The sequence below is a fragment of the Vulpes vulpes genome, chromosome 8, assembly GCF_048418805.1.
Source record: "Vulpes vulpes isolate BD-2025 chromosome 8, VulVul3, whole genome shotgun sequence".
Taxonomy (NCBI): Eukaryota; Metazoa; Chordata; class Mammalia; order Carnivora; family Canidae; genus Vulpes; species Vulpes vulpes.
Window position 1 is genome coordinate 19,196,743 of NC_132787.1, and position 21,642 is coordinate 19,218,384.

The following is a 21,642-nucleotide window of genomic DNA, read 5'->3' on the forward strand; positions in this document are numbered from 1 at the left end:
AGAGACACAGAGAGAGAGGCAGAGACACAGGCAGAGGAAGAAGCAGGCTACTTGCAAGGAGCCTGATGCGAGATGCGATCTCCAATTACAGGATCACGCCCTGAGCAGAAGGCAGACGCTCAACCCCTGAGCCACCCAGGCCTCCCTACAGAGATCTTTTGTTTAAAGATCTTCCTCAGGCTTCCTTTTCTCACCAAAATTATTATTATTTAAAACAGAATATACATTATTTTAAACATCTCTGAGCAAACAGAAGAAATTTAGTGGGTAGAAATCAATATTCAAGATAACTTTTCTACAAAAAGTATTTTACTATCATTTCTGCTATCCACTTTCAATACTTCATCAGGAGGTTAATAAAATAAGTATACTACTCAAAGCATTAATTTTATCTAGAGTAGATATTTAAAAGAAAACAATCTGTCTCAAGAAAAATATTCAGGATTTTGGTTTACAGACATAAAATCTTGTCTAAAAAGAAAAGGTACTCAATATAAAGACAGAAATAGTTTTTTTAAAAAATTCCTATTAAGCACTGCAGTAAACTGCCCACCACTATATAAAACATTGTCTTAACATGTCTTTAAATTTAGTAAGATATGTTTATGTATCTAGACAAATGAAGACATTCTAGGTCAAGACAATGTCAACTATAGTCATGTCCATGTCTATCTGGAATTCCTACTCAGTGCACAGTAAATGCAAATTTCAATTCAATTTCTAGAATCACAAAATCTTGGGATCAGAAATTAATTTAAAAGACACTTAATCTGATTATTCATCCAATACTTGAAATCCCTCCACATTTTGTACACACACACGGACACACACACACAATGTACATATATAATAGATAAACAGATATACTATCCATTAAATTACTGTCCATCCATGTTATGACTAGGTTATTTCAAAGAAATTTGTTACCTTAGTAACACTGTGCATTCACTATCACTTTTATTAAACTGAACCATATGAAATAGCCATTTATACAGATAGAAATGGCTTAATACACCTGATTTCATATCAATGTCACACAATTCAGTGGACTCTAATAAAACTCTGTATTTTCATGTTGGGTTAAAAGGTTTCCCTCTAGTTTCAATACACCGACCCTAGTTCTATAATGATCCAAAATAACTCTGATCTTTTATCCATATAACAATTTTCCACATAGGCAACTTACTTCAAATACTTTCAACTGTATTTCATATTATACATGTTCATGTCCCTTCAACTCTTTATTCATTATCCTGTAAATATGTTCCAATATTCCAATAAAAAATTATTCTTTTGTAAGTATGACAAGCAGTGTTAAAGAGAGTTATGTAATATGAATTCAAATTAGACTGGGACTCTCCTCTTCCCAGTTTTTCAGAAAACTAACCTCAATTACAGCAGACTAAAATTACATTAGTTTTTAAAACTTACTGTTAAATTAAAAAAAAAAACTTACTGTTAAATAAATAACACTCCTAAATACATGTGGGATAGCTAAGTTAGGCTACTAAACTTGTACAAATGCTGAAATTAATTTTAAGTTTAAGCCATTAAGATTCATTACTTTTGAATTTCACTTGGATATAATACCACTACTCCAGCCTTTTAAAGTGTTTTAAATACAACTTCTTGTTATATCAAATGTAAAAATATGCTATTAATATTGTCAACCAAATCACTGACAATACTGACAGGATAAAGATGAAGACAGTACCTTGTGGCATTCTACTGTAGACTTTTCTTTTAAATGGATATCAATCCATATATTTATATATTTGGTATGCTCATTTAATCAATTTATCTAATGCCTTTGCCCCTCATATATTTCATACTCTTGTTTATAAACTGATCTTATCAGAAACTTAATTTTATTAAAGTTTAGATAACCTTTCCTGCCCCATTTTCCTTACTAGCCTAGTAAATCTGTCCCCCAAAAGGATAACTTTAACCTAACAATATGTTCTTAGAAATCAATCTCATTTCTGGAAGTTACCGTTCTTTCTTTAAGAATTCATTCTGGAATCATTATAAGAACCATCATTATAGGGATCCCTGGGTGGCGCAGCGGTTTGGCGCCTGCCTTTGGCCCAGGGCGCGATCCTGGAGACCCGGGATCGAATCCCACGTCGGGCTCCCGGTGCATGGAGCCTGCTTCTCTCTCTGCCTGTGTCTCTGCCTCTCTCTCTCTCTCTCTCTCTCTCTCTCTGTGTGTGTGACTATCATGGATAAATAAATAAAATTAAAAAAAAAAAAAAAAGAACCATCATTATAATCACCAGTTTGTGATACTCTTTTTCAAATGTAAGAGTACTTATCCATTTTTAGTTATAGTATTCTGGTTATTGTTTTAAAATGCCTTAAAATATAATAGAAAATGTTTCACTGTTTCTATTTGCAAATTCCTTGATCACAATTTACCTAAACAGGCAATTATGTATATATTATCAGGAGGCTGATGCACAATTGCAATCTTTTCATTATTCTAAGGCTTCTGCTCCCTTTAACTGTGTCCTTTGTCAAAAAGAGTCATCTTTGTACTGAGAGAGATTAGTGGGGTAAAAAAGAAAAAGAAAAACAAATAAAAACAAAAACAAAAACAAAACCCAAGAATTAGAGAAAAAAAAAAATCAACAGAAGTTAGCAAGTTCTAATTTCCCTTATCAGCATTATAAATATTTCCCCAAGCAGTGAGTAAAACATTTAGTAGAACTATTTTTTCCATGGCTTTCTCAATGTGAACATTACTTCCATTACTTTAAATGAGCATAATGATGTGTCTTTTCTCTCAAAGAATGCATTCAAGAGAAACAGAAGGTAAGCTTCTTCTTATTTTCCGTATAGTAATTTTAATTTAAAATTTGCCTTCCTTATTCATTTTCTTAAATTTACTATATGTGGAGAATAAAGAAAAGTGAAGTGTGTGGTAAGAGAAAAACAATTTTATGGCTAGCCACAATCTGCTAACATATCAATATATACATTTGGGAGAATAATTAGCAGGTAATAAAAATGTGTTTATCCTGGCAGATAAATGGCCGCAAGGCAAATTTTTTCTGCCTATTTTATATGAATGAGAGTCAAGTGATCCTGATGGTTTACTAAGAATGAATTCGAATAATAATACCCTAAGTCTTACAAAAGTAATAAAATTAGTGTTGTTATTGTTTCATAACCATTGTGCATAAAATTAAGTAAAAAGAAAAAAGGGCTGGTAATATCTGTCACTAATTCTTCTGAAATTTGTATTTTGATAACTACTTTTTATATATTACCCATGTAAACTGCAGTATAAAAAATAATTACCAAGAAAGTAATGAATTATTATAACTGAATGAACTTCTGAATTTATAAGAAAACTGAACTTTGGCTACTTTGATATAATTATAGCATTTTTTGGAAATAGTAAAGATGACAACCAGATTTCCTCAATATTTATCTAAATCAATCAATCAATCATATGATTTACAGAAAGCATTTGTAATATCTAAGGTACAGAGCTGAATAAGAGTGATAGATGCAAATACAGGTTTTTCAACACTTTCAGGGACTATATAGCTAGACAAAACTCCAATGGACAAGTAGCACACAGCATTTATAGAAAGCACAACAAAGCACTTAACCACCCTTAAAAAGTTATGTGAATCTCAAAGAATAGTAAATAAATACAAATTTAGTCAAGAACTAATAGGATACATGGAGAGAAGTAATAAGAAAGAGAAAGGAAGAGAAAATGAAAGAGAAAGTGGGAAAGGACTAGCGGAAGTGGGGGGTGGTTGATGTTGATTGATTTTAAGGAATTGGCTCACATTGTAGGGGCTATCAAGTAGGAAATCCTTAGGGCGGGCACCAGTCAGGCTGGAAACTCTGGCAGGATTTCTGTGTTACATTATTAAAGAAGAATTTTTCTTTTTCAGGAAACTCTGTAGTACTTAACTCTTAAGGCCTTCAATTGATCAGAGAGCCCACCCACATTATTTGGGTTTAAGTATGTGTGTGTGTATATATACTGTTAAGGAAAAAAGTATTCTGACACTCGTTAAAATAGTAAGAAAGGCTTTGTTCAAGGCTATTGTGATGGATGCTAAGGCTGTTGCATTGGGGTAAAGAGATCAGCTCAACCTGAATACAAGAACAAGTAGGGACTTACAGCCAGGGATGCCAGTTGAAGGGATTAGTTGATTGAAAATTAATATGAGACATCAAGCGTAGGGGGAGATTCTTGCTAAACTGATATAACAGAATTCTTGATAAAGGCTAGTCAAGATTTAGATATCAAAGATGGAGGGCAAGGAATATGATCAGATATTAAGGGTTGGAGGAATTCTCTCTCTAACTGACTTAGCAGGATTCTTACGAATACTGGGCTATGCAAGTATGACAAGCATGAGGCCAATATTGAATCCTAGGAAAAAGGGGGTTTAGAGGAGCCTGCTATAGTTTAGCCAACAGATGTCTTATCCATATTCATCAGTACCCAGACACAGCAGACTATATCGATGATTATATACATTTTTATCATATATGTGATATTATGTATATGAGTGATATAGACATATGAAATGCCCTCTTCCTGTTTTTTTTTTTTTCAAGCATAAATTGCCCTATGAGGGAGGGGAATTTTATTGATGGCACTAGTTAATTTCCCTCTTAAAGGACCAACTCTAACCAAATGAAGTGAACCTAATCTCAAGATCTTATTATCTTCATAATACAACAAAATATGAAGCCCAGAACTAGATTACTTGGCTTTTCTCTTACCTCCTGGTTCAAAATGTTTGCATTTTTTAATAGCCAGCATTCTCTTAGATCTGCAGTTGGGCTTAACACATTCAAGCCTCTGCACAATCTACTTTGTAGTTTTAGCCTTTTTCTGGAAAATTGGCATAGTCTGCCTACCATAGCCACTCTGCTTCTTGTCATAATACCACTTTCCCCGGGCATAAAGATAATCTTTGCCTTTCTTGTACTGTGTCCCTTTGTGGGGTTGGTGCTTGCCACACTTCTTGCAGAAGGTCCAGCGAGTTTTAGGAAACGTTCACCATGTTTGCAAGAGCACTATCAGTACAGAAAGCCTCCTGTTGGTTTTGATCTTTATTTTATTTCTTTGGTGGCCTTAGTCTCACCTTGTTCAGTGCCTGCATCTATATCTACTGAGTCTCACCACTCCTCATATTCACTAACATTTTCCCTAGATCATCCTCTTGAATAATATGCCCTGATTACACATAAGAAGCTTCTGTGTAGGAAATGACTGGTAAAAGAATAAGTTCCCCAAATAGCTCCTGCCCATACATACCAAACTAGTGCAACAATAATAATAATAATGACAGAGCATAATCCCTATCTGTCACAAATAATGCTTTGAAGGTAAAAAGTTAATCAGAAGTTTATTAGATGTAAAGACCAGTATCCTTTTGAAATTTTTGGAAGGCTCCAGCAAGAACTGGATGGGGAATGCTGTTAGGTGCCAACTCCTCATCCAAATGTAACATAAAGCTTGAAGAGCCATCCTGCTTTATGAGCTTCACAAACAAGGTTTTAAAACTAAACAAAACATTGATCACTGAATTTTCAAACTATAGAAATGATCCCTGAAAGTATAGTCTTTGATCATTGAATTTTCAAAAAGTATCCTGATAATTATATTCAGCTTTTTAGGGAATAAAATCGGGAAAAAAAATAGACTTACTTTGTAAAATATGATGAAACTCTTCAGATTTCAACACTGTTTTTTCTACTTTATTTTGGGTTTTTTGAATCATATCTTCCATATTAATCATCAACCACTATATATTAACAGAGACCAGAGCAAGAATTTTTTCAGGTAGAGAGACAAACTTCAGTTCAAAACAATTTTTTTCTATACTAAATAAATTAACTTAAAAATACACTCAGCCAGGGTGCCTGGGTGGTGCAGTTGGTTAAACACCTGACTCTTGGTTTTGCTCAGGTTATGATCTCAGGGTTGTTAGATCAAGCCCCATATCAGGCTTCATGCTCAGCATGGAGTCGGCTTGAGATTCTCTCTCCATCCCCCTCTTCCCCTGACCCTCCTGCTCACGTTCTCTTTCTCTAAAATAAATCTTTAAAAGAAATACAGCTTTCTTAATGCAATATTTCATTTTAAAAATCTTATTTGCAAGGGGCACCTGGGTGGCTCAGTGGTTGAGCATCTGCCTTTGGCTCAGGGCATGATCCTGAGGTCCTGGGATTGAGTTCCACACTGGGCTCCCAGTGGGGAGCCTGCTTCTCCCTCTGCCCATATTTCTGCCTCTCTGTGTCTCTCATGAATAAATAAGTAAATAAAATATTTAAAAATAAAGTAAGATGCTATTTGCAAATTATGATATATAAAATCACATTTCACATATTGTAGATTATGATTTCATATGTATATCATTATTAACAATAAAATCTGCTTTAAAATATTCATTTTAAAATGAACTTTATAAACAAAAATTAACATTACAAACCAACTCCTAAATTGGATGTCAAGAGATGAGACTTAAAATTGGGAAAAAAAGAGATTAAAGTAGATTAAACTCTGATGTAGACTATAAAAAAAAATAATTTGAGGGGTGCCTGGGTGGCTTGGTCAATTAATCATCTGCTTTCAACTCAGGTCATGATCCCAGGGTCCTGGGGTCAAGCCCCACATTGGGCTCCCTACTCAGCATGGAACCTGCTTCTCCCTCTCCCTCTGTCTGCTGTTTCCCCTGATATGTTCTCTGTCAAACAAATAAAATCTTTTAAAAAATAACTTGATTATTGTAGCCTGTAATATTACCAAAATGCTAGCTAATTATACCTGAAACCATTGGCTTATATCCATTTAATTGTTTTCCAAATTCTCTGGCCAATAAGAAAATTACCTCCCCCACTCCACCAAAAAGATTTGCTTTTAGTCCTAAAGTATTAATGCCTTGAACAAGATTAAATACTTTTCTCATTGTTTCTACAGGATTCACACATGCAAAATCTCACTAGCATGTGATGAAATAATATGCTCCTTGCTTTATTTCTACTTTCTTGCCCTTGATTTGTTTCTCTGTGTACTTTTCTGTTTCTTTTTTTCTATTTTTAAGGTGTGAAAGCGTTCAGAACAAGCCCCTCTTGCCAAAATGTGCTACTTTGGCACATGGATCACTTGGAGCTTAAGTCATTCAAGGCTGAAAAGATTCAGGAAGAGTTTTTATCTCCCCCTTAACTGCCTGAAAGAATTTAGAGGTCTTGTTCCAGGAAGAGAACTAACATCAGAGATAACTATAAAGAATATGGGCTAAGTGTGATAATAAACTGGGGGATGGGGAAGCTTGGCAGGGCCTGGAGAGCAAATTTCTGTGTCCCACTGTATCTGTAAAGCATGGACACATTTGTTTTCCTTGTTTATCTTTCTGTGAATTATATTCTTGCCATTTGAAATCTCAGACTCCTACCCTCTTCTCAGCTCAGGATGGCAATATAAGCCTGATTGCCTATGGGACTCATATTCTCATGGGGGTTCCTGTATACATATAATTAAATTTGTTTTTCTCCTGTAATCTGTTCTATGTCAATTTAATTAATAGACCAGCGAAAAGAACCTAGAAGGATGGAGTAAAAATTTTTCTTCCCACAGTATTTTTCTGTTCTGCCCAAGCAGAATGAGAGGGGGTGTTGTATAACAACTTATCGTTACCAATTTTTCTCTAAATGAATATAGGAAATATTTTATAACTTTCTATAATCTGGAGATGTAATACACTAACATTCAAATAAAAAGCCTACTGTGGTCAAATGCCAGTCCCATACAAAAAAACAAAACAAAACAAAACAAAACAAAACAAAACAAAACAAAAAAACGTGTGATATGCAGGACACCAAAGATAAATCATGAATTCCTTAATCTTAATTAAACCCAGATATAATTTTCTTTCATTTTAAATGTATTCTAGCTCAAAGCTAATCTTAAAAATTAAACCAATTCTTTAAATGTTGGGGTACTTTTAAAAAAAATTTTTGTTGACACTTTCATACATTCATATTTAAATCTTACCCATTTTTAACTAAAACAAACTCTTTTACCTTGTCCTAAACAAAGGACTTATTTTACTTGAGACTCAAACTGTCTGACTTCCTGTCTATATTTATTATAATAATATTTTTATCTTTAAACTTTGCAACATATTTCTAGATATATATACTTCTGTGGTAAAATTTGGGTTTTATTAACAGTATAAAAGTTTTTCAAAGATAATGATGCCGGGCAGCCCCAGTGGTTCAGCGCTTTAGCGCCGCCTTCAGCCCAGGGTGTGATCCTGGAGACCCAAGATCCAGTCCCAGGTCGGGCTCCCTGCATGGAGCCTGCTTCTCCCTCTGTCTGTGTCTCTGCCTTGCTCTCTCTCTCTGTGTTTCTCATGAATAAATAAATAAAATCTTTAAAAATAAAGAAAATGATGCCAAATGAGTCTTGATGTATTAAGGTAAAGCTAGCTGCTATCAACAAATAATTCCAAAATTTTCACTGACTTAAAACAATAAAAGTTTTCTTTCTATTTCATGGAAATGTCTCAAATGACAGATTCCCTCCAAGTGATAATTCATAGATACAATCTCCCCATACCTGTGGTTCTGCCATTGACAAAAATCTTAATATTTTTCTCTTATAGGCAAAAGAGAAAAGAGATGGCAAAGCTCACCTACTTAACCATCTTGGCCAGGAAGTGACACATATTACTTGCACTTCCAAATCACTGGTAAAAAACTAATCTACTTGAGTTTGTTTACTGTCAAGAAAAATCATGACATACATTAAACTACTGAATCCAAAAGGGATTTACCTTCCTTTCATGGAAGGATACAGGCAAACAAAGGATTTTATGAATTACACCAACACCACAAAGGTATAGGAAAAGATCCCTCAGGGAGCAGCAGCCAGCTAGTGACAACCATATGCTAAATAAGAAGAAAAAGTTTGGGTGGGTAGTTAGCTATCACTGCCGTCCCTGTAGAGGATGTATACATAATAAATTTAAAAATAAATTATAAGCTCATCAGAGTAAAATTATACAACATCAAGGATAAAATGAGCTATCAAAAAAAACCAAAGCGAAAAGATAGATTATCTATCAAATATCAATAATAGAAGCAACATTAGGCATCTCATAAGAAACACTATATATTAATGACAATGGAATAATTCTTCAGGGAAAACAACTGCTACAAAATTTTACATAGTACTGAAATATTCAAAAATTATGGTGTAACAAAATTTTCAGAAAACAAGTATTAATAATGGTTATACTTTGCAATTAATAAAGCTAATATAAGAAGTAAATTGAACACATGAAAGAGAGAAGGCAAGCAGTACAAGGTAAAGAAAAACAGGGGAGTATATCACAATAAAAAAATAAATAAAAACAATAATGTTTGGGGGAATTTAAGAACTAAAACCAAATACTGAACAAGCATGGATGAGCATATGGAGGCAAGAGTAAAAACATGGTAATATCTGTAAAATGTTTGTCCTTTAGAGAAGGAAGGGAAGTATGATAGAGAAGCGAGACTTAGCTTTATTTGTGATTTCCCCCCCAAATTTAAAAGATCTGAAGCAAATATGTCATCATGAAACTGATGGGGTTCAGAACACACTATCCCAAATTCTGGCACCTTGACATACTAAATATTTTAAGCTAAAGGAATTTAAGAAATGGCAGATGCAGAAAGAATTCTTTCGCCTCCACCTACCACCCCCCCGGATGCAAATGGTAAGACCTTCATGTCAGAAGTGCCCATCTTTTACCTTGAAAAAAGGGTGCTTCCTTATTTCTAAAGACAGGTGGATGACAAAAAGAATCCAATAACAAATCTTGCTAAACTGCACCCAGTTTACTACCCTTAGCACCCACCCTTTGGACCTATCATGTTTTTCTATGATTTTTACTCCGCATTGAATCTAGTAAAAAAATGCTCAAGTTTAACTGTTTCTTTGCGGGGGGGAGGGGAGGGGTGGTTCTTTATTTCTTTATTAAGGTTCCCATGTCATGTAAAATTATATCAAGTAAATTTGAAATAAATAAATAAATAAATAAATAAATAAATAAATAAATAAATAAATTTGTATGGTTATCTCCTGTTAATTTTTCTTTTGTCACTTCAATTTACAAGGCCGTGGCCAGAAAACCTAGGAGAATATTAGAAAGAACTATTTTTCCTCTGCTATGAAACCAGGTAAATCTTAATGCTTATCTATTATATTATTTTTTGTTTATTCTATTTAATTACCAAAAGTTGCAAGAAGATGTGATACACCAAGTTTCAAAATTGGTGGAGAAGAAATTTTCCAAAATGTATACAGAAATTATGTTTTCAAAAAAACCAATTACCAAATGCTGATAGAAATTGTAACTAGATTAAAAATCTAAACATTCTTTCAAATAGAAAATCTTAAAAAATAATTCACTAAAAAAATAGTGAACTATTTCTTGTATTTCAGAATAATGGACATCCTTTGCATAACTGTAATAACAAATAACAAACGAACTAAATCGAGAGATTTCTCCACATAACTCTAGCTACTGGTTATTGAATAATTACTATATACCGGCACTTTGCTTCACTTAATCCTTACACAGTACCTATTCGATACTACACTTAACTCTAATTTAGAGATTTTTTTTTAAAGATTTTATTTTTTATTTATTCATGAGAGACACAGAGCGAGAGAGACAGAGACAGAGACACAGGCAGAGGGAGAAGCAGGCCCCATGCAGGGAGCCCGATGTGGGACTCGATCCCGGGTCTCCAGGATCATACCCCGGGCTGCAGGCGGCACTGGGGCTGCCCCTAATTTAGAGATTTTTAAAAATAAGTACAAAGAAATTATACAGATGCTCTAATCCAAACTACTAATAAAGAATAAAAGACATCATTTGAAGTGTTTCTCAGTCCACAAGACATCAATAATAACATATTCTTTCTTCAACATATCCGTTTAATTGATTGAGGTCAAAGACACCTAAAAAAAGTAGGAGTAACTTCCTACTACATTTCCTCTATACTTCTGAAACTTGAAGGATGAGAAATTAAGAATAAAGGTTGCTGAAGATCAGCAATACAAAGGCAATACTAAAACAGTGTCTCTCAAAGTTCTCTCATAGATATTACCTGATTTGCCTGTTAAAGATATATACACTTGGGCTCCAACTAAATCATTAAGAATAAAAATAGAGGAGAATCCTATCAATCTGAATAATAAATAAATATCCCCAGTATTTTCATCATCAGGAAATTTAGAAAACATTGTCCAAAATGATGTTTCCTAGTATGGTGGAAACAAGATACTCACCTGGATTCTTGTTAAAAATGCAACAGATTGAAGCATATAAAAATGCTGGTTTTATAGGCTAAAAATATCTAAATATTGCCAATTTCAAAACATTTATATATTCCTTTGCTCCACTGGAACTACTGTATCAAACTGCAGGAAAGGGAATATTATTAACAAGGAATCCAAGGGATTCTCATGATAAAGGAAACTTGAGGAAAAAAATATACTATAAAAAGGAAATCAAGAACTCAAGATCCTAAAATTCTCCAAGTTAAACCAGTTCCTGTCCTGCTACAGCAAGACTGGTTTGGCAAACTATGGTCTCCAGTTCAAATCTAATCTGCAGCCTGATTTTGTAAATAAACTTTTACTGAAACATAGCAATGGCCATTCAGTTACAGAGTGTTTATGGCTACTTTCTCAGTATAACAGCAGAGTTTAATAGTTTCAGTAGAGAGGATAAAATATTTGCTATCTATCTACTTTCAAAAAGTGTTCGCCAACCTTCCCTAATCACAAAATAACACAACAAAGAGTTGTACATGATTAACCAACAAAGAACATAAAATGAAATCATTAAAATAATCTAAAAGTAGGCATAAAAAGAAAAAAAAGAAACAAAGAAAACATGGAACATATAGGAAACAAACAGCAAGATCATACATTTAAACCCCAAAGTCTCAAGAATCAAATTAAATGTAAAGAGTTTCAAAAACAACAATAAAAAGGCTTTGGTTATTAGATTAAACAAAAAAAGTAAGAGCCAACTAAATGCTTTCTACAACAAACCCACTTTAAACATAAAGACAGAAATAGTTTAAAAGTAAAGGGGAATAACTTGAAAAAAAAAGTAAAGTGGAAAAATAGTAAAATATAGGGGAAAATATATTACTCTGGCAATAATCAAAAGACAGGTAGAGAAACTATATTAATATCTAGGTATATTTCATAATAAACAACATATCAGAAAAAGGCATTTTTATAATTTTAAATTATATGAAGGGGACTTAATCCTAAATGTTTAGTATGTCAAAATTCCTAAGAAAAAACAGAACTGCAAGGGAAACGAGTCAAATCCATAAGCATAGTCAGATATTTCAACACTTTCTCTCATTAACTGGCAGACAACTAGAAAGAAAATCTGTAACAATATAGAAGACTTGAACAACATAACCAAAAAACTTCATCTAAATGACATTTATAAAAAAACAAAAACAAAAACAAAAAAACCTCTACCAACAGAAGAATGTGTGTTCTTTTCAAGTAGATAAGGAACATTTACTGAGAGCATATCCTGGGCCATAAACAAATCTCAAAAATGTATTTAAATAATATAAGGAATGTTCTCGGTCCACATCAGAATAAGATTGGAAACCAATTTAAAAAAATATATGTAGAATACCACAAATATTTAACACTAAATAACACACTTCAAAATAACCCAAGGATAAAAAAAGAAATCAAAAGAAAAATTACAAGTAATTTTACTCACTGAAAATGAAAACATGACATTTGAAAATGTGAGAAGGGGTGCCTGGGTGGCTCAGCAGGTTAAGCATCCCATTCTTGATTTCACTTCAGCTCAGGATCTCAGGGTTGTGAGACTGAGTCCCATTTTGGGCTCTACACCAAGCATTCCCTCACTTCTCTCTCTGCCCCTGCCCCTCCCCTGATTCTTTCTCTCTCTCTAAAAAAGAAAAGACAAAAAGTGAGACATGCACCAGGAATAGTACTTAGAAAGAAATATATCACTAAATGCCTACATTTAAAAATAAAAGTTTCAGGGGCATGTGGGTGGCTCAGTCGGTGAAGCGTTTGCCTTCAGCTTTGGTTATGATCCCAGGATCAAGCCCCATGTAAAGCTCCCCGTTCAGCATGGAGTCTGCTTCTCTCTCCCAATTGGCCCTCTCCAATGCTCCAATGCTGTTTGTGCTCTCTCTCATTAACTCTCTCTCTCTCAGGTGAATAAATAAAATCTTTAAATAAATAAATAATAAAAGTTTCAAACCAGCAGCCTAAGCTTCTGGTTTTAAGACACAAGAAGAAGTACAAATTGAAATCATTAAAGAAATAAAATATTCAAGGTCTGAGTATAAGTCAATGATATAGAAATAAGAAAAAAATACAAAGAGTAAAATCAATGAAATCAAAACCCAGTTCTTTGAAAAGATTTTTAAAAATCAATAAATCTCTACAAAATAGTCCACAAAAGAGAACAATGACACAGATTACTAATATCCGGAACAAGATAAGAGACATCACTAAAGTTTCTATAGATATTAAAGGAAGATAATATTATGACAAAGTACACATATACCAAATCTCTCTCTCTCTCTCTATATATATATATATATATAGTTTTTTTTTTTTTTACAAAATCCAACATCTATTCCCAGAATAAAAATGAGGAATAGAAAGAAAATACTTAACCTAATAGAGCTTTTATGAGGATATCTATAGCTAGCATTATAGCTAAGGATGAAAGACTAAATGCTTTCTTCCCATGATCAAGCAAAAGGTAAAGATATCCCTTCTCTTCAATACTATACAAGAGGTTTAGCCAGTGCAAAAGTTAGAAAACACAAAAGACATCAAATTATAAAGGAAGATGCAACAGTATCTTTATTATCAGGCAAATAACCATCTATGTAGAAAATCCTATGGACTCTACCAAAAAAGGGTGTTAAAACTAATAAGTGATTTTAGCATCATCACAGAATACAAGACTGGTAAACAACAACTGTATTTCTTTGTACAAGCAACAGGCACTGGGTAACCAAAGTTGAAAAAAAATATAAAAGTCAAATTATCATTAAAAAAATAAGAAATGGGTGGCTCAGTTGGTTAAGTGTCCAGCTCAGGTCTTGATCTTAGGGTTGTGAGTTCAAGCCTGACATTCGGCTCCACGTGGGTGTGATACCTACTTTAAAAAAAAAGAAATGAAATATTTTGGAATAAATTTGACAAAAGATGTGCTAAACCTTAACAGTGAAAAATTTTAAACATTTCTGAGAGAATTTTTTTTAAAGATTTTATTTATTTATTCATGAGTCAGAGAGAGAGAGAGAGTCGGAGACACAAGGCAGAGGGAGAAGCAGGCTCCACACAGGGAGTCCAGATGTGGGAATCAATCCTGGTTCTTCAGGACTACATCCTCAGCCGAAGGCGGCGCTAAACCGCTGTGCGACCTGGGCTGCCCTCTCATGGAAATTTTAAAAGACTTAAATAGGTGGAGATTGCTCCATGTTCTTAGGTAAAAAGACAATTTGTAAAGTTGCTAATTACACCCAAATAGGTTCAACACCATCCCAAGCAATGTCTGTGATAGAATAATTAATATATATTTGGTCTTCATGCCCAGTTCCTAGCACAGAGCTTCTAGAATTCTTGGCATTTCCTTATTGAGAGGAGTAAAAGGAGCATTTTTTGTTATTCACATAAAGCCCCTTTCAACTATACCTGAGTTTATGTTCATGTTAATGAGTAACTTAAGGTTGGCCCTTATGTAGGTTCAGGATGGAGCCAATTGTCAGAGAAACCAACCATGTGATAAAAGGGTTGGAACATTCAGCCTCACCGGCTTCTTCAATCTTTAGGGAGAGGGGAGGGGCTGGAGATTGAGTCAATCATCAATGGCCAGTGATTTAATCAATCATACTTATGTAATGAAATCTCCATAAAAGTCTCTAAACAACATTTAGATTTAGACAGTATCTAGACTGGTGGGTGAATGTGCTGGAAGAGTGACACACTGAGAGATGGCACAGAAGTTCCACAATACTCTCCCCCATATCTTACCCTACGCATCTCTTCTGTTTGGCTGTTCCTGAGCAGCATACTTTGCAATAAATGTTAATAGTAAATAAAGAACATTTCTGAGTTCTGTGAGCTGTTCTAAGCAAATTATCAAACCTAAGGAGGGGATTGTTGAAACCCTCAATTTACTGTCATTTGATCATAAATACAGGAGGTCTAGGGATTTATTGACTAGCCTGAGAGGGAGTCATGGGAACTCCTTGATTTATAGCCAGTTGGTCAGGGATATAGGAGGCACAGAACTAGCAAATGGCATCTGCCGTGGGGGTAGTCATATGGGACTAAGCCCTTAACCAGTGAGGTCTGCATTAACTCTGGATAGTGTCAAAATTAAATTGACTTATACAACAGCCAGCTGGAGAACTAGAGGAATTGCTTGATGTTACAATCCACACATTTGGTGTCAGAACTAATATGAGTAAAAACAGTTCATAACATCCCAGCCTGCTTTGTTGTACAGATTGAAAAGCTAATTATAAAAATTATGTGAAAATGCAAAGGACTTAGAAGAGCCAAAACAACTCTGAAATATGAGAACAATATTAGAGGAATTACGCTATCTGATTTCAAGACTAGTAGTATAGGAGTTGAGAGAAAAATAAATGGAACCAATAGAGTTAAATAATAAACACACACATATATGATTGATTTTTAATAAGATATAAAGAAAATTTACCTGTGAAAGAATAGTCTTTTCAGCAATTAAGACTGTAATGCTTGGGTATCCATATATTTAAAAAAAAAAAAGAGAGAGAGAGAGAAAACTTTGATCCATATCTGGAACCACATATAAAAACAACTGGATAGTTTGGAAAATTGAAATTAGAAACTAAAACTTTTTTTTTAAGATTTTATTTATTTATTCATGAGAGACACAGAGACAGAGACAGAGAGAGAGAGGCAGAAACACAGGCAGAGGAAGAAGCAGGCTCCATGTAGGGAATCCAACATGGGACTCGATCCCGGATCTCCAGGATCCCGCCCTAGGCTGAAGGCAGTGCTAAACCGCTGAGCCACTGGGGCTGCCCTAAACTAAAACTTTTAAAACAAAACAGAAGAAAATCTTTTTGACTTTGGCTTAGGCTAGGTCATCAAAAAAGTGATACATAAGAAAAAAACTGACAAGCTGGACTTCGTATAAATTTAGAAATTCAATAACATATAAATTTATGCATTCAACAACAAAGTACCAAAGTACATTAATAAAACCTGAACGAATTGGAAAAAGAAGCGACAAATCAGTTATAATCAGAGAGATCAATACTCCTTTCTCAGTAACTGAAAGAAGGAAATCACTGAATTTTGAAGAACTGAAAAACATTATCAACCATAATGACCTAATTTGATATTTATAGAACATTGCACCCAAAACCACAGTGGAACACACGTTCTTTTCAAGTGCACACAGCATATACATAAAGATAGAATATATGTCAAGCTACAAAATGTCTCAATAAGTTGAAAATAAATGATTTTAGTATAGAATATATTCTCAATACAAACATTTTTAATTAGAAATTAATTAAAAAAGAAAAACTAGAAAAAAAAACAACGAAATATGGGAAATGTAAACAACACAACACAACTCTAATGGCACAGTGTTGTATGTAAGTGATGAATCACTAAATTCTACACCTGAAACTAATATTGTATGTTAACTAACTGGAATTTAAATAAAAATGTAAAATCAAATAAGTAAATGAATGCATGAATGCATGAATAAATAAATAAATAAATAAATAAATAAATAAATAAATATCTCATAGGTTCAAAAATCAGGGAAATTTTTAGAGCATCTCAAGTAGAATGAAAATGAAAACAGGCCATATTACAATATGTGGAATGTAGTGGAATCAGCAGCTGGCATAAGCTCTAAAATCATGTATTTGTACTTCTATCTTAAGAACTATAAAAAACTCAAAGGAATAATAAAGATCAGACAAGTAATGAAATAAAAGATAAAGATTCAATAGAACAAAAAACTGCTTCTTAAAAAATATTAACAAAGTAGTAAATTTAAACCAGTTGATATAAATTCCTAATATGAGGAAAAGAAGAGGGAACATATAGGCACTAACAGATACCATTACATTTTTCTGATAAATTTAACAATTCAAATGCAATGCAAAGTTCCTTTGAAGACATAAATTATTAAAACTAATGAAGAATAAATAGAAAATTACTAATTAAAAACCTCGACAAAGAAAAATACAGATCTATATGACTTCCCCAGGGGATCCTACCAAATATTTAAAGAAAGAATACTAATCATATTCAAATCCTTTTCAAAAACAGAGAAGGAAGAAATCTTACTTACAAAGTCAGTTTTACTCTGACACCAAAACCAGAAATAGATACCATAAGAAAAAACAAAACGATAGACCTATATTCATCAGGAACATAGCCACAAAAAATCTCAACAAAATTTTATCCCATTGAAAAGAGCAATATATAAAATGGAAATTTCTCATTAACAATAGGATTTATCCCATAACCATAACAATGATTTGATAGATAAAATCAAATAATATAAGATATAACATTATAGAAAAGAAACACATGATTATGTTAATATACACAGAAAAGTAAATTAAAATGTAAACACCCAGTCATGATTTAAAACTCTCGAAAAATAGTAACAAAAAATAACTTCCTCAAAAATGGCATCAGTGGCAAACTTATAATACATTACACTTAAAGGTGAAAGACTAAATGCTTTCTCCCCAAGATTAGCAGTAAGTCAAGATGCTGTCACCACATGTATTAAGTGTTATACTGGAGAACCTAGCAGTGAAATAGCAAGGAAAAAAAAAAAGAACAACATAGAAATTGCAAACAAAGTATAATTATGCATAATATGGAATACTGAATAATTCTCAGATGACATTTTCCGAGAAAATCCTAGGAAATGAACAAAAAAATATATTACAGACTTAAAAAGTGAATTTACTAAGATCTCAGGATGAAAATCAATATACAAAAACAACTACATTAATATACTAGCAAAGAAAATCTGAATGCTATTATAAATAGCATTTTAAAATTGAAACACCTACAAATAAATTTAACAAAGTATGCCTGTGTCTGTATCTTGAAAACTACAAAACATTATTGAGAAATTATATATGACCTAATAAAATGGAAAAAAATACTATGTTCACAGATATTGGAAGATTCAATATCATTAAGATGGAAGGTTTTTTTTTTTTTTCTAAATTTACCTATAGAGTATGCAATTCCAATCAAAATCACAATAGGCTTTTTTTTTAAATGGACTGACAAGGTGAGTATAAAATGTATAAGCAAATGCATATCATCTAGGCTAACCAAACAATTTTCAAGAATAAAGTTGAAGTTCTTACACACATTATTTTAAGACTTACTATAAAGCTATAATCAAGAGAGTATGGTATTGGTATACAGTTAGAAAACGAGATCACGTAAGTGGTTTTCATCCAAGGGTGACTTACTACCTGCATTCTCCCAAGGGACATTTAGCAATATCTGGAGACATTTTTGGTTATCACAACAAAGCACATGCTACTGGCACCTAGGGGGTGGAGTAAAGTAGGTTACTAAATATCCTACAGTGCACAGGACAGCCTTCCGTAACAGAGAATTATTCAACTCCAGATGTCAATATTGCCAAGATTGAAAAATAGCAGGTCAGGAGAAGAAAATTAAGAATCCAGAAATCTGTTCTCATATGGTCAAATTATTTTCTCCAGAGATGTGAGGGCAATACAATGAAGGAGAAGATACTTTTGTGTGTGTGTGTGTGTGTGTGTGTGTGTGTGTGTGTGTGTTTAAAGTGGTGCTGAAATCAATGGATATTCATATTGGAGGTCATTGGAAGGGAAGAAAATCTTGACTATCTCATGACACCCCACCAAGCAAATTAAAAAATAGATCACATACATAACCAAAGAAAATATATAAAACTTCTTCTTGAAAATATAGAAGAAAACCACTGTGACTTAGGGTTTACACCCCACCAAGCAAATTAAAAAAATGGATCACATACATACCCTAAGAAAATATATAAAACTTCTTATTGAAAATATGGAAGAAAACCACTTTGACTTAGGGTTAGGCAAAGATTTTTGATACAACATCAAAAGTATGATCCAGGAAAAAAAAAAAAAAAGGTAAGTTTGGATTCATCAAAATTAAACAGTTTTATTTATCTAAGGACACCGTAAACAAAGTGAGAAGGAAACCAGAAACCGAGAAAATATTCATAATGCATATTATCACAAAAGACTGACATCTAGAATTTATAAAAACAACTAAAAATTATGAAGGTAGACAACAAAATAAAATGAGTGGAAGACTGAAACATACACTTCACAAAAGAAAATATGCAAATGGTAAGTAAGCACATGAGAAGATGCTTATCACCAATAGTTATTCAGATAAATGCAGTAAGATACCATTCCCCATCCAAGGAAGACAAAAAGCTAAAATGAAAAACCTTAGGATGCCTGGCTGGCTCAGTGGTTGAGCATCTGCGTTTGGCTCAAGGCGTAATCCTGGAGTTCCAGGATTGAGTCCCACATCAGGCTCCCTGCATGGAGCCTGCTTCTCCCTCTGCCTGTGTGTGTGTGTGTGTGTGTGTGTGTGTGTGTGTGTGTCTTTCTGTGTCTCTCATGAATAAATAAATAAAATCTTAAAAAAAAAAAGAAATCCTTGACAATACCAAGTGCTGATAGGATTCAGATCAAAGAGAACTCTCATACATTACAATGAGAATATAATATGTCAAAAAAACCTCTGGAAAACAGTATGGAAGTTGGATGTAAAGTTAAAGACTTAACATATGATCCTGCAATTCCAAACCTAAATATTTTAAAATAATAAAAACATATGTTCCCACACAGATTTTTATGTAAATATTAACAGCAGCCTCAAATGTTAAGCAATCTAAATTTCCAAGGATTAGTGAATGGATAAACAAAATACTGTATCTCCATACAGAATACTACTCAGCAATCAAAATGTATAGATTACGAATACAGGTAACCAACCACATGATCTCAAAAAATATACTGAACCAAAGTAGGTAGCTATCAAAAAATTCACATTAATTCATTTTATATGAAATTATAAAAGCTAAGTAATCAATAGCAAGAAAACGCAGATCAGTGGTTGCCTGGGGCTACTATTAAGGGCTACTATTAAGGGGGGATGACTGTAAAAGGCATGTGAGAATTTCTGGGGTTAACGGAAATCTTCTGTATCTTGATTGTGACACTGGACATATGGATGTATACATTTCTCAATAACAAGCCTATTTTACTGTACTTAAGAGCATATCCCAAAAAAACTGATTGGCTTTGAAGATAAAGGAAAATATAAAATAAACACATAACCTAACTTTGGTGGAATTTATATTCTGTACTTGATTCAAATGACTACTTCTAGTTCTAAGGGAAGATATTGGAAGATAATATATTAAAAACATGTGTTGGTGACTTTTAGCCATCTTTGACAAGGCATTGTAAGAAAAACTCAGTTTTCTTTTTTTTAAAGTGTAAGGACAAAGTAAGAACGCAGATAGTTTATTTTGTGTGCTTTGGTAATATTCCATATACTTCTATCAATAGCACTTATTAGATTATAATAATATATTATATATATCCTTCATAGAAATTTTGATTTTTCAAGTGCTGCTAGAAAAGAACCCAGAAATAGAATTAATGATGTTATAATTCAAAAGTATGAATGATATTTAAAATTATATTTATATCTATGCACATATACAACCCTTCATCCACATGCACAAATTCACACTTGCATGCATTGAAATACTTGCTCATGTAATAAAAATTAACCTCTACTCATTACTTCCCCGGTCTTAGGGACATCTATCCATTTTTTTCTTTTTAAATCTTTAGTTTTTCTATATTGGCTCTTGCCCATAAATCCTTAAATGAGCTCAATTTTTGGCCAAAATACAAAGGGGAAAAATTTCCCCTTAATTGCTCCCTCTACCTACAGTGCTTTCTTATGTTTATCATCTAAGCTTCTCAAAGACCTGTCTTTTTCTATTTTTTTCATCTCCTTTTTTTCTCATCTGATTATCTACTTTATTCCTCCACCATTCCAGTGAAACTATTGTTAATGACATTCTTGCCCTAACCAACAGTCATCTGTAAATCCAGACCTTGCTTATTTTGCATTATTTGAAAATGTTAACCACTCACATTTTTGTAAAAATGCTCTTCCTATGACCTAGGTATTGTAGGCATTTGGTTTCCTCCTTTTTCTCTTGCCAGTTTATAGTTTCCTTCATGAGCTCTTTTACCCAATCCATTATATATTGAGGTCCCTCTCAAGGCCTTAGGTGGAACTGTTTTTCATTCTATATATTCTCTGGTCTCATCCACAGACATACTTTCACTGACCTTCTATATATTTATGACTTTAAAATTCATAATTAGCAGATTTCTCATAGTTCCAGACTCTGTATTCAGTTCTCTTACATACTCTAATCTTGAATATTCCACAGGCACTAC

At 33.3% G+C, this 21,642-nt stretch overlaps 1 protein-coding gene and 1 pseudogene across 3 annotated transcripts in view; both read right to left on the bottom strand.

The window, feature by feature from the left end:
* Window positions 1-21,642, bottom strand: part of CCDC91 (coiled-coil domain containing 91) — a 326,884-nt gene that overhangs the window by 102,641 nt on the left and 202,601 nt on the right. The window lies entirely within an intron of this gene.
* On the bottom strand, window positions 5,505-5,607 carry LOC112917615 (small nucleolar RNA U3; annotated as a pseudogene).